Source organism: Protopterus annectens, chromosome 1.part1, assembly GCF_019279795.1.
Source record: "Protopterus annectens isolate FY-2018-M chromosome 1.part1, PAN1.0, whole genome shotgun sequence".
NCBI lineage: Eukaryota > Metazoa > Chordata > Ceratodontiformes > Protopteridae > Protopterus > Protopterus annectens.
In genome coordinates this window covers 1,004,934,207-1,004,949,513 of record NC_056726.1, presented here as the reverse complement: position 1 = coordinate 1,004,949,513, position 15,307 = coordinate 1,004,934,207, and positions in this window count along the sequence as shown.

Sequence of the window (15,307 nt, the reverse complement as noted above, 5' to 3'; positions counted from 1 at the left end):
GCCAGTTTAACACAATAAAGGAGTATGTAACTCCCAGCATCAGTGTCATGTAGTGCCAGTTTAACACACTAAAGGAGTATGTAACTCGCAGCATCAGTGCCATGTAATGCCAGTTTAACACACTAAAGGAGTATGTAACTCCCAGCATCAGTACCATGTAGTGCCAGTTTAACACACTAAAGGAGTATGTAACTCTCAGCATCAGTGCCATGTAATGCCAGTTTAGCACACTAAAGGAGTATGTAACTCCAAGCATCAGTACCATGTAGTGCCAGTTTAACACACTAAAGGAGTATGTAACTCCCAGCATCAGTGTCATGTAGTGCCAGTTTAACACACTAAAGGAGTATGTAACTCCCAGCATCAGTCCCATGTAGTGCCAGTTTAACACAATAAAGGAGTATGTAACTCCCAGCATCAGTGTCATGTAGTGCCAGTTTAACACACTAAAGGAGTATGTAACTCCCAGCATCAGTACCATGTAGTGCCAGTTTAACATACTAAAGGGGTATGTAACTCCCAGCATCAGTGTCATGTAGTGCCAGTTTAACACACTAAAGGAGTATGTAACTCCCAGCATCAGTACCATGTAGTGCCAGTTTAACACACTAAAGGAGCATGTAACTCCCAGCATCAGTGTCATGTAGTGCCAGTTTAACACACTAAAGGAGTATGTAACTCTCAGCATCAGTGCCATGTAATGCCAGTTTAACACACTAAAGGAGTATGTAACTCCCAGCATCAGTACCATGTAGTGCCAGTTTAACACACTAAAGGAGTATGTAACTCTCAGCATCAGTGCCATGTAATGCCAGTTTAACTCACTAAAGGAGTATGTAACTCCCAGCATCAGTACCATGTAGTGCCAGTTTAACACACTAAAGGAGTATGTAACTCCCAGCATCAGTGTCATGTAGTGCCAGTTTAACACACTAAAGGAGTATGTAACTCTCAGCATCAGTGCCATGTAATGCCAGTTTAACACACTAAAGGAGTATGTAACTCCCAGCATCAGTACCATGTAGTGCCAGTTTAACACACTAAAGGAGTATGTAACTCTCAGCATCAGTGCCATGTAATGCCAGTTTAACACACTAAAGGAGTATGTAACTCCCAGCATCAGTACCATGTAGTGCCAGTTTAACACACTAAAGGAGTATGTAACTCCCAGCATCAGTGTCATGTAGTGCCAGATTAACACAATAAAGGAGTATGTAACTCCCAGCATCAGTGGCATGTAGTGCCAGTTTAACACATTAAAGGGGTATGTAACTCCCAGCATCAATACCATGTAGTGCCAGTTTAACACACTAAAGGAGTATGTAACTCCCAGCATCAGTGTCATGTAGTGCCACTTTAACACACTAAAGCAGTATGTAACTCCTAGCATCAGTACCATGTAGTGCCAGTTTAACACACTAAAGGGGTATGTAACTCCCAGCATAAGTGTCATGTAGTGCCAGTTTAACACACTAGAGGAGTATGTAACTCACAGCATCAGTATCATGTAGTGCCAGTTTAACACACTAAAGGGGTATGTAACTCCCAGCATCAGTGTCATGTAGTGTCAGTTTAACACACTAAAGGAGTATGTAACTCCCAGCATCAGTACCATGTAGTGCCAGTTTAACACAGGAAAGGAATATGTAACTCCCAGCATCAGTGTCATGTAGTGCCAGTTTAACACACTAAAGAAGTATGTAACTCCCAGCATCAGTACCATGTAGTGTCAGTTTAACACACTAAAGGAGTATGTAATTCCCAGCATCAGTGTCATGTAGTGCCACTTTAACACACTAAAGGGGTATGTAACTCCCAGCATCAGCGCCATGTAGTGCCACTTTAACACACTAAAGGAGTATGTAACTCCCAGCATCAGTGTCATGTAGTGCCAGTTTAACACACTAAAGCAGTATGTAACTCCTAGCATCAGTACCATGTAGTGCCAGTTTAACACACTAAAGGGGTATGCAACTCCCAGCATCAGTGTCATGTAGTGCTACTTTAACACACTAATGGGGTATGTAACTCCCAGCATCAGTGTCTTGTAGTGCCAGTTTAACACACTAAAGGTGTATGTAACTCCTAGCATCAGTGTCATGTAGTGCCAGTTTAACACACTAAAGGAGTATGCAACTCCCAGCATCAGTGTCATGTAGTGCCAGTTTAACACACTAAAGGTGTATGTAACTCCTAGCATCAGTGTCATGTAGTGCCAGTTTAACACAGGAAAGGAATATGTAACTCCCAGCATCAGTGTCATGTAGTGCCAGTTTAACACACTAAAGGAGTATGTAACTCCCAGCATCAGTACCATGTAGTGCCAGTTTAACACACTAAAGGGGTATGTAACTCCCAGCATCAGTGTCATGTAGTGCCAGTTTAACACACTAAAGGGGTATGTAACTCCCAGCATCAGCGCCATGTAGTGCCACTTTAACACACTAAAGGAGTATGTAACTCCCAGCATCAGTGTCATGTAGTGCCAGTTTAACACACTAAAGGGGTATGTAACTCCCAGCATCAGTACCATGTAGTGCCAATTTAACACACTAAAGGAGTATGTAATTCCAAGCATCAGTGTCATGTAATTCCACTTTCACACACTAAAGGGGTATGTAACTGCCAGCATCAGTACCATGTAGTGCCAGTTTAACAAACTAAAGGAGTATGTAACTCCCAGCATCAGTGTCATATAGTTCATAGGTTCATAGGTTCATACTAGGCTATCTGCCCTAGGGCATTTATAAGCCTAGCCAGAGTGTGTTTGGCTTTCGCCACCCATTTTAAATTAATTTTGCTATGCCCTTTTTCGAGGTTAGTATACTGTGCCTCTGTCTAACAGTGACACAGAAGTGATACCCAGGATAAACCTATGATCTCCCATCCACTCATCAAGATTCCTCTTGAAGAGAGTCAATGAGGGACTCTGCCTAACCTGGACTGGGATTTTATTCCAGAGTGAAGGGAGCCTCTGGGTTATGAATCTGTCCCTCCAGCATGTCCTATTTATTTCAGTGCTGAGGTTCAAGTCTCTCGAGTGTGTAGCTCGATGGGATTTGGATTTTTTGAGGTGCAGCATGTCCCTTAATTCCGGGTTGGACATGGCCTTATACGTCAGGCACAGGTCACGTCTGAGCAGGCGGCATGCCACTGAGTAGAGCTGGAGTTTCTTTAACCGGGCAGCATATGGCATCTGTTTGAGCCCTTTGATCCTCTTGGTGAGGTACTTTTGGGGTCTTTCCAGTTGCTGCAGGTGTTTGGTAAGGTACATACCAAAAGGGGCATTGTACTCGATTATAGGCCTGATGAGGGATGAGTAAAGAGGCACAATGTCACTTTAACACACTAAAGCAGTATGTAACTCCTAGCATCAGTACCATGTAGTGCCAGTTTAACACACTAAAGGGGTATGTAACTCCCAGCATCAGTGTCATGTAGTGCCAGTTTAACACACTAAAGGAGTATGTAACTCCCAGCATCAGTGTCATGTAGTGCCAGTTTAACACAGGAAAGGAATATGTAACACCCAGCATCAGTGTCATGTAGTGCCAGTTTAACCCACTAAAGGGGTATGTAATTCCCAGCATCAGTGTCATGTAGTGTCAGTTTAACACACTAAAGGGGTATGTAACTCCCAGCATCAGTGTCATGTAGTGCCAGTTTAACCCACTAAAGGGGTATGTAATTCCCAGCATCAGTGTCATGTAGTGTCAGTTTAACACACTAAAGGGGTATGTAACTCCCAGCATCAGCGCCATGTAGTGCCACTTTAACACACTAAAGGAGTATGTAACTCCCAGCATCAGTGCCATGTAGTGCCACTTTAACACACTAAAGCAGTATGTAGCTCCTAGCATCAGTGTCATGTAGTGCCAGTTTAACACACTAAAGGAGTATGTAACTCCCAGCATCAGTGTCATGTAGTGCCAGTTTAACACACTAAAGGAGTATGTAACTCCCAGCATCAGTACCATGTAGTGCCAGTTTAACACACTAAAGGGGTATGTAACTCCCAGCATCAGTGTCATGTAGTGCCAGTTTAACACACTAAAGGGGTATGTAACTCCCAGCATCAGCGCCATGTAGTGCCACTTTAACACACTAAAGGAGTATGTAACTCCCAGCATCAGTGTCATGTAGTGCCAGTTTAACACACTAAAGGGGTATGTAACTCCCAGCATCAGTACCATGTAGTGCCAATTTAACACAATAAAGGAGTATGTATTTCCAAGCATCAGTGTCATGTAGTGCCACTTTCACACACTAAAGGGGTATGTAACTCCCAGCATCAGTACCATGTAGTGCCAGTTTAACAAACTAAAGGAGTATGTAACTCCCAGCATCAGTGTCATGTAGTTCATAGGTTCATAGGTTCATACTAGGCTATCTGCCCTAGGGCATTTATAAGCCTAGCCAGAGTGTGTTTGGCTTTCGCCACCCATTTTAAATTAATTTTGCTATGCCCTTTTTCGAGGTTAGTATACTGTGCCTCTGTCTAACAGTGACACAGAAGTGATACCCAGGATAAACCTACGATCTCCCATCCACTCATCAAGATTCCTCTTGAAGAGAGTCAATGAGGGACTCTGCCTAACCTGGACTGGGATTTTATTCCAGAGTGAAGGGAGCCTCTGGGTTATGAATCTGTCCCTCCAGCATGTCCTATTTATTTCAGTGCTGAGGTTCAAGTCTCTCGAGTGTGTGGCTCGATGGGATTTGGATTTTTTGAGGTGCAGCATGTCCCTTAATTCCGGGTTGGATATGGCCTTATACGTCAGGCACAGGTCACTTCTGAGCAGGCGGCATGCCACTGAGTAGAGCTGGAGTTTCTTTAACCGGGCAGCATATGGCATCTGTTTGAGCCCTTTGATCCTCTTGGTGAGGTACTTTTGGGGTCTTTCCAGTTGCTGCAGGTGTTTGGTAAGGTACATCCCAAAAGGGGCATTGTACTCGATTATGGGCCTGATGAGGGATGAGTAAAGAGGCACGATGCTACTTTAACACACTAAAGCAGTATGTAACTCCTAGCATCAGTACCATGTAGTGCCAGTTTAACACACTAAAGGGGTATGTAACTCCCAGCATCAGTGTCATGTAGTGCCAGTTTAACACAGGAAAGGAATATGTAACTCCCAGCATCAGTGTCATGTAGTGCCAGTTTAACCCACTAAAGGGGTATGTAACTCCCAGCATCAGTGTCATGTAGTGCCAGTTTAACACACTAAAGGGGTATGTAACTCCCAGCATCAGTGTCATGTAGTGCCTGTTTAATACTCTAAAGGGGTATGTAACTTCCAGCATCAGTGTCATGTAGTGCCAGTTTAACACACTAAAGGGGTATGTAACTCCCAGCATCAGTGTCATGTAGTGCCAGTTTAACACACTAAAGGAGTATGTAACTCCCAGCATCAGTACCATGTAGTGCCACTTTAACACACTAAAGGGGTATGTAACTCCCAGCATCAGTGTCATGTAGTGCCAGTTTGACACACTAAAGGTGTATGTAACTCCTAGCATCAGTGTCATGTAGTGCCAGTTTAACATACTAAAGGAGTATGTAACTCCCAGCATCAGTGTAATGTAGTGTCAGTTTAACACACTAAAGATGTATGTAACTCCTAGCATCAGTGTCATGTAGTGCCAGTTTAACACACTAAAGGAGTATGTAACTCCCAGCATCAGTGTCATGTAGTGCCAGTTTAACACACTAAAGGAGTATGCAACTCCCAGCATCAGTACCATGTAGTGCCACTTTAACACACTAAAGGTGTATGTAACTCCCAGCATCCGTGTCATGTAGTGCCAGTTTAACACACTAAAGGGGTACGTAACTCCCAGCATCAGTACCATGTAGTGCCAGTTTAGTACACTAAAGGAGTATGCAACTCCCAGCATCAATGTCATGTAGTGCCACTTTAACACACTAAAGGAGTATGTAACTCCCAGCATCAGTACCATGTAGTGCCAGTTTAACACACTAAAGGAGTATGTAACTCCCAGCATCAATGTCATGTAGTGCCAGTTTAACACACTAAAGGAGTATGTAACTCCCAGCATCAGTGCCATTTAGTGCCAGTTTAACACACTAAAGAAGTATGTTACTCCCAGCATCAGTGCCATGTAGTGCCAGTTTAATACACTCAAGGAGTATGTAACTCCGAGTATCAGTGCCATGTAATCCCAGTTTAACACGTTAAAGGTGTATGTAACTCCGATCATCAGCGCCATGTAGTGCCAGTTTAACACACTAAAGGTGTATGTAACTCCTAGCATCAGTGTCATGTAGTGCCAGTTTAACACACTAAAGGAGTATGCAACTCCCAGCATCAGTGCCATGTAGTGCCAGTTTATCACACTAAAGCAGTATGTAACTCCTAGCATCAGTGCCATGTAGTGCCAGTTTAACACACTAAAGGAGTATGTAACTCCTAGCATCAGTGTCATGTAGTGCCAGTTTAACACACTAAAGGGGTATATAACTCCCAGTATCAGTGTCATGTAGTGCCATTTTAACACACTATAGGTGTATGTAACTCACAGCATCAGTGCCATGTAGTGCCAGTTTAACACAGGAAAGGAATATGTAACTCCACAGCATCAGTGCCATGTAGTGCCAGTTTAACACACTAAAGGAGTATGTAACTCCCAGCATCAGTACCATGTAGTGCTAGTTTAACACATTAAAGGAGTATGTAACTCCCAGCATCAGTGCCATGTAGTACTGCTTTAACACAGTTCCCTTGGCACTCCACTGGGGACCAACAAAGGGGAGTATCTTTATCAATGGCATCATGACCTTCCTTTTAGCCTATTTGACAGGACTTCTTGCCTATTTGAACAGATTTATGAATTATAATTAATGATAACTATAGCTGGCTTTCTCTGGGTGCTCTGGTTGCTTCCCACAAAATGCCGCAGGCTGACTGGGAAGTGTGTGTGTGTGTGTGTGTGTGTGTGTGTGTGTGTGTGTGTGTGTGTGTGTGTATCCATGCACAATATGAGGGAAAGTCCTAGGCCTGGCAATCTACTTCTGTTTCACTGCTTGCCTAGTAAACTCAGGATTGTGGCAGCTTTTCAAGGGGTCACAATAGGAGTCAGCTGTGACTCATAAGCATGGATAGCCAGTGTATTTAAAATATCCAAATATTGCAGTTATCACGCCTCCACAAAGTATTTGGCCTAGCACTTGAGCATCTTACAAAATAAGTGTTTTTTTTTATTGGGAGAACTGTGCTCAAGAGTGCAAATCTTAGTTTTAAAAATAATTTTATCACCTGTATTTTCCTAAAGGTCTAGTATCAGAGGGCAACTATTTTACCTCCAGGGTATTAAAAGTCTTTGTGGCTTCAGCTTCAAGCTTGGTTTTAATGTTGTTTGAAGCATTATATTGCAGCTTCTGTGAAGGAGGGTGGCTTAAACAGCTACAGTTCATTTAAAAAATCTGTGTGTGACTAGAATGGACCCAGTGATAGAATAGTCTCAGAGTTGGAATGTGAAAGAATGTCTTGATGTATGCTTTTGTGCTGTTTGAATAAATATATAAGCTTTCTGAAATTAACAGAGGTCTTTTCTTATTAACTAGCTGTATGAAAAACTATTTGCTGGATTACTTGGAAGGTGGGACTCTATGCTGAAAGGGTAGTTACCATCCATGAAAGGCTGCTTTTTATCAGCAAAGGAAATTATGCACTTCATAAGGGAAATGATGCACTTCATAAAGGAAATTATGCGCTTCATAAAGGAAATGATGCACTTCATAAAGGAAATGATGCACTTCATAAAGGAAATGATGCACTTCACTTCATCTGCAGTCTTTGGATGGTTGAGGTATGTGGGAACTTCTTCTGATTGCACAGAACTAAAAAGGAATCGTTTTCCATGTCATTCTATAAAATTGCCCCCCCCCCTCATTTTTCTGAAGCTACCAGTAAATGTTTCTGTAGGTTCAATTTATGGTCTAAAGACTCTTATTCAAACTGTCCTAGAGTGGCTAGTCTTATGTTTCCTTACTAAAGCACTAAAGGAAGTGTTTTATGAACACACTGAATTATGCAGTCTAATTTTAGTTTGATTTTTTTTGAAACAAGACAAATTGCAATAGAATCTGTTATTTTCCTTTATGTTTGAATATCCAAGAATAAATGGCTGTTTTTCTGTGAACATTTCTTTGGTGTGCTTTTCCTGGAGGCCATAAGCATCAGTATAGTTACATATAGTGCAGAGGCCAGAGAAATGTTGAACTGTCATGAACCCTAACCCTCCCCAGAATTTTTTTTCTTAACTGTGAACCTGCAGGTACTTATGAGCTTTGTGTGGAGAGTCTAAGAACTTACAGGTACTTGTGTGGTGAGATTGTGAACCTACAGGCACTAATGAGCATTGTGTGGAGGGACTTTGAACCTACATGCACTTGAAATGTATTCATTCTTTCTCCACTGTAGCAGGTTAAGCACTCAAAAATATGAAGAATGAAATCAGAGACCTGTATTGCAGCCTTACTGCACACTTTGCAATGATCTTTGGCTGCACAGCAACTGTCAGACTACAAAAAACAAGTAGAGGTAACAGATTCTATAAGAAAGAAATAGACAAATTCAACAAAGTCTGCATTAATGTTGTCTTATTACAGTCCATAAATAAACATCAACATTTCCACTAAATGTTTGAGTTAAATCCAAATCTTTTGAAATACCTGCTTGGCCACATTGGGGTCTGAATGGAGAGATGAAAAATCAGCAAGCAAAGGACAGTAGTAGTGCTAAAATCGAATTCATCAAGTCTTGGTGAGTACCTTCACGAGGTGGACCCTGTTTTTTACAAAATCTCACCAAGGCAACAATGATATATAGACTGTATTTATATAGCATATATCATGGACAGAACTAAGTCAAAAACTAAAAAAGATAGCTGGGTGCACAAGACCCAGGATAAAAAAGTGGTAGGTGTACTGGTGCCAGGACTGGAAAAAATGACAGTGTAGAATCCTCAAGGTATGGAAACATTCCAACAATGGGGCCAGGGCAGGCTCAGGGGGAGGATGGTCCCCCTGTTGTAGAAGGAAGTAGCAGTCCACAAAAATCACAAACACTGTTAGGCCAAAGAAGAGCCATAAAGACGATAGAGTGGACTATTGAGGATAAGAAAGAAATTATGTATTGTTACTATTATGAAAAAAGCCCAGAATTTACAAACATAAGATATACAAAAAGATTAAGAGATAAATTAGAGGAAATAAAATTACTTCCACAGGAAAAAAGTACAGATTTGTACCTACCATAAATGTAGATGTTCGAGTGCTAATACAGCTGCAGTAATCACAGATGGGTTTTCAGCCATCAGGCGGTCCCTCGGTCGGCCGAATTCCAAAGTCTTGGTCCGGCGTTGGTTGTCGTCGCTCACTCTTCTGACGTCAGTAAGGCCAGAGTATATAAGACACAGCCGACGCCATGTTCTTCAGTCTTTCTTGCCCCAGATGTCAGGTGCCCCCAAAAGGAAGGCAATACATAAATAAAGCTTATCTACATATGCAAGCAATGCAATGTAATGCAAAATCAGTGTAAGCAAGCAAATAAAACATAGCAGGATAACCCAGTCAAGTGGTATGAAGAGGTTGTCAGGCCCCATGCCTTTACCAAGTGGGGAAGGAGGGAGGGAAACCTGTACTGCAGCTGTATTAGCACTCGAACATCTACATTTATGGTAGGTACAAAACTGTACTATGTTCATCGTGCATACAGCTGCAGTAATCACAGATGGGTAGAGTCCCAAAGCTATGCATAGGGTGGTAGGTACTATGAGGAACTGGGTTGAGCCAGAATGCCCTGCAAAACAGAAGTGGCAAAGCCTGCTCTTGTTCTGGAGTATAAGGGCAGGTGGTAGTGTTTTGTGAAGGTATGTACAGAACTCCAAGTGGCTGCCTCCAAAATATCTTTAGTAGGAACACCTCTGAGGAAGGCTGTAGAGGTGGCTGTGGCCCTGGTGGAGTGAGATTTGATACCAGTAGGGACAGATTTCCCATGATGGGAATAACAAAACCGTATGCAGTGGCCAATCCACTTGGAAATAGTCTGTTTTGTAACTGGTTTCCCTTGAGCCCCTACGGCATATGATACAAAAAGTTGTTCTGATTTCCTGAAGGACTTTGTTCTGTCCAAATAATAAAGTAGCTGCCTATGGATGTCTAAAGAGTGTAGCAGCCTTTCCTCTTTGTTTTGAGGGTTAGGATAAAAGGTAGGTAGGTGTATGGCTTGATTTAAGGCTACCCTGGATACCACTTTTGGCATAAAAGATGGATTGGTACGAAGGGAAACCCTGTCCTGATGGAAGATGAGGAAGGGCTGCACTGCCATGAGGGCCTGTAGTTCAGAAACCCTACGAGCTGAAGTGATGGCCAGAAGGAAAGCTGTTTTCCAGGACAAATATTGCAAATCTGTCGAGGCAGCAGGTTCAAAAGGAGGCAATGTTAATTTTTCTAGTATGTAATTAAGGTCCCAGGCTGGTATTGGTTGCTTCCTTGGAGGTCTTATATTCTTAGCCCCTCTGAGGAACTGTCGTAAGAGTGGGTGAGAGAATAAAGGAGGATCTGTGTTGAATTCTGCAGAAATGGCTGAGGCATGTATTTTTATGGAAGAAAATGAAAGTCCACTGTTCAGCAGTTCAGCTAGGTACTGCAAAACCTGAGGCAAATTCAATTTTCTAGGGTCCTGGCCTCTTTTCTCATTCCAACAGCAAAACCGCTTCCATTTTGCGGAGTAAGCTTTTCTAGTAGATGGTCTTCTGGCCTCCAAAATGACATCCTGCACCTCCTTGGAGAGTAGGGTCTGTTGTGGTGTTAAGGAATTTTCCATGCAGCGAGGTTGAGTGTTTTCAGCTGACTGTGAAGTGTTTTGTAGCTGTTCTGAGTCAGCAGAAGAGGTATTAGAGGCAGGGACCAGGGAGGAGTATGTGTTAGGCTCCTCAGGAGTGGATACCAGTGTTGCCTTGGCCAATCTGGAGCAATCAGTATCATCCTCAGTTTGTCTGTTCTTGCTTTCAAAAGCACCTTGGGCAGAAGAGGCAGAGGTGGGAATGCATAAACTGTCCATGCTGTCCAACTGAATGAAAGGATGTCCACTTTCCAGGCCTTTGGATGGAAGGTCCTTGAACAAAACTTTTTCAATTGATGGTTCCTGTGGGAGGCAAAAAGATCTATGTCTGGCCTCCCCCACACTTGGATTATCTCTGTAAACACCTGAGGATGTAGCTTCCATTCATGTGGATCTGTCATATTTCTGCTTAGAGTATCTGCCAGTGTGTTTTCCAGTCCTGGCAAGTACTGTGCTTGAAGTTCGATTTGTCTTTCCAGAGCCAAGTTCCAAAGAGTCATGGCTAGTCTGCACAAGGGGTATGAATGTGTTCCTCCTTGTTTGTTTATGTACCACATTACTGTGGTGTTGTCTGTTCTTATCAGTAATTGTCCTGAATGCAAGAAGTCCTTGAAAGCTGTAATTGCATTTATTACTGCTAGCATTTCTTTTTGATTGATGTGAAGGTGCTTTTCCTTTTGGGACCATCTGTCCTGAATGCACCTGTCCTTCATGTGCGCCCCCCAGGCGTAATCTGAGGCATCTGTGGTTATGACTTGTTTTGCTTGAGGCTTGCAGAATGGAAGGCCTGTGTTTACTTGACATGCTTGGGCCCACCATAGAAATTCCTTTTGTAAACATGGAATTATTGGTATAATTGCTTCCAAACTGTGACTGTGTTGAGACCATAGATTTTTTAAGTACCACTGAAGTTTCCTCATATGCAGCTTTGCACATGGGATTAGAAGAATGCAAGATGCCATGAATCCCAGAGCCTGCAGGATTTTCCTTGCAGTAAGCCTGGTACTTTTTGCTAGTGTTTTGAAGTACTGAGATAGTTGCCCTTGTTTTTCTGGCGTAAGATATGCCATCTTTGTGTTTGTGTCCAAGTTGGCACCCAGGAAGGTTATTTTCTGAGATGGTGTTAGCCTTGATTTCTCCTTGTTGATGGTATATCCCAGAGAAAGTAGTAACCGTGTCACATATGCCAGATGTTCCAGTAGTATGTGTTTGCTGTTCGCTTGGATCAGGCAGTCGTCCAGATAAGGGTAAATTTGTATCCCTTGAAGTCTGCAGTAGGCAACCACTGATGCCAGGCACTTTGTGAATACTCTGGGCGCAGTAGATAAGCCAAAGGGCAATGCAGAGAATTGATAGTGGATTGAACCTGCAAGAAATCTGAGGTATCTTCTGCAGCTTTGTCTGATTGGGACATGCAGGTATGCCTCCTTGAGGTCCAATGTTACCAGCCAAAACTCCTTGCCCAGCATGGGAAGAAGTTGCTGTAATGTGAGCATCTTGAATTTTGGTACGAGTAGAAATGTGTTTAGGATGGATAAATCCAGGATGGGTCTCCAGTCGGTTCCTTTTCTTGGTACCAGAAAAAGTCTTGAATAAAAACCTTGACCTTGTTGGTGCGTAGGTACCTTTTGTATAGCTCTCATGTTTAGGAGCTTTGAAATTTGCAGTTGTGCCTCTGCCCTTTGATTTTGTGGCAGGTTTGGCATGCCTCTCATTTTTGGAAGAGTGTGAAATTGAAATTTGTAGCCTCTGTTTATAATGTCCAGTATCCATTTGTCTGTTGTGACAATATGCCAATTGCTTGCAAATAATGCTAGTTTCCCTCCCAAAGGTGCTGCCAGCTGAAACTTGCTTGGCATGGAAATGAGGGAGTCATTGGGTTTGCTTCCTGTATTGTTGTGCACTGTCTTCACCACCTCTTGGTGCTGGAGATTGCCATTGTCTGCCTCTATATGATCCTTGTGATTGCCCTCTGCCCCTTATGCGTCTGTATCTACCTCTTTGGGGCTTGTCAGTGGCTGGAAAGGACCAGTTTTTTGAAGGCCAATTTCTGCTAAAACGTGGTGGTTGGACCTGTAAGAAAGCCTTGACAGTTTGCATAGATTTGGCTTTTTCTTCCATTTTCCGTAGTATCTCCTCAGCATTAGTACCAAATAGTACATCCTTTTGTAAAGGAGCATCAAGAAGTTTAGTTTTCACATGATCATGCAAATTTTGTTCCCTAAGCCAGGCATGTCTGCAAATGACTGATCCTGTAGCAGCCGCTCTACTGGAAGCCTCTAGGGCATCATAACCACATTGTAAGGTGTGTTTACCCACTTGCTCCGCACTATGCATCATATCCTGTAACTCTTTTAAATCTGGCTGTTCAGGTTGAGACATTTTGTTCCTTAATTGTGATAATAGGTACTGTTGATATTTAATCATATGAAACTGACAGTTTAAGGCCCTCATGGTTAGGGTGGCCGAGGTATATACCTTTTTACCCCACCTTTCTAGAGATCTGGATTCCCTTTCTGCAGGAAGTGGATTTTTGGCAGTGGAGGCCTTTAATCCCTTGGGGCCTTGTGAAATGGTTTCAGGGTCAGCATTATGGCCTTTGTAGAGAAATTGGTGAGAACTGGGTACTCTAATACCTATCAGGTTTTACTGGCGCAGGAAGCAGAGAATCAGGGTTAAGGCAAGCCTCAGAATAGACATCATCCAGTACATCCAAAACAGGGGGTATAGCCAGAGGTCTGTGCTGAGGTAGCCAAAGAAATTCCCTAAGTCTTTTCTTGGAATCTGAAAAGTCTTGGCCTTCCCAATGGAAGTGTTCCCTCAAGGTGTGCAAGGTTTCCCCAAAAGAAAAATCCTCAGGAGGGGATACAGAAGGAATGGACTGTTCTGCATCCGAATCCTCAAAGGGGGAGTAAGAGTGTTCCTCTGCATCAGAGTGTTCTGATAAAATGGATCCCTGATCAGAAGAGGGAGATTCTTCCTCCACTCTGGGTCTCTTGTCAGGAGGGGGCTGAGAACCTCTGGCTTCAGAACTGGAGACCACCCAGAGTTGTAGCTACCTTGTTGGTTCTGGAGGTAAGTCTAGACTCTAGGTTTTTCAGAGCCATTCCTGCTCCTTGAAGCTTCAGCTTGACTTAATTCAGCACTGGCTTCTGTCTCGAGGATCAGTTCTTCTGAGCAGGGAGTGAGCCCAGTCCTGAGGCAGTCTATCTTGGTTATGGGACCCCTTCCCTCTTCAGAGCGGGCTGGCCTTAGAGGCTATGGAGAGGGCCCTCTCACTTATGGTGACTCAGTCAGCACTTTCCCCCTCGGAACAGGTACCCCCCTCTAGCTCGATTCCTTCTGCCTCTCCACTGGGATAGCAGATGCTGAAATACTGATCCCCCTGAGGAGGCCCCTCAGAAAAAGAAGAGCAAGAGGAAGCACTTGGATTCCCCCAGGAATCAGTTATCCAGGACACAGATTTCAATAAGGTGGAAGGGACCCCACAGTCACATCCTGAAGATGTCTCATTTGGAGACATCTTAGAAATTTTAAAACAGAGAGATGGCTGAAAAGCCCAAATCCCTTCCCTCTGAGGAATCTGTTAATCTGCAGGATTTTGGCACCACCCCCATCTACTTCTTGGGTGACCCTACCCGCTCATGAACTCATTCAGTTGATTGCACAACAGGTGTGGAAGGCTCCAGACACCATCAAGCCCATCCCTAAAAGAACTGATAAGATACAGGATAAGCAGTTCTGGGCCAAGGGGTTAGCTGTGGATGACATGGCCATAGTGACTGCCACTAAAAAGGAACTTGTTGAGGAGAGTTCTTCTGTCCATCTGCCCAACAGAAAGTTCAGGCTATGGAAAAATTTGGGAAGGGGGTCTACACTCCATTGGCCTTTGCTATAAGGTCTTTGAACCTCTTGGCACATTTCACCAGACTTGAACAGGATCTGATTAAGGAATTGTCAGACACCATTATGGGAGTTGTAGCTGAAGGAGTCAAAGAGAAAGTGGATTCCCAGTTAGCCACCCTGGAGTCTGTGTCTAATTCATCCATGAGGCTGATCATTCATACAGCAGAAGGGACTTCCAAAGTGGTGGGTACAGGTGTAGCCATAAGGAGACACACCTGGATGTGCCTTTGTGACTTTGCAAAACCATTCAAGTCTTCTTTCATCAATGCTCACTTTGACTGAACATCCTTGTTTGGCCCTAAAGTAAAAGAGACTTTAGCCAGGTGTGAGAAAGATGATAAGACCCTTTCTGCTGTGGGTGTACATTTCTCCACCCCCAAAGATCCTTTTCTAGGAACCAGAGGAGTGGTAGAAAAATGTGGTTAAAAAAATCCCAAGGGCCTTTCCAAGACACATGTGGAGGGAGTTTTCCCAGGGGCAGAGGGGGGAACCAAAACAGAAGACGTCGTCCTTGCAGCAGAGGTAGTCTGCAA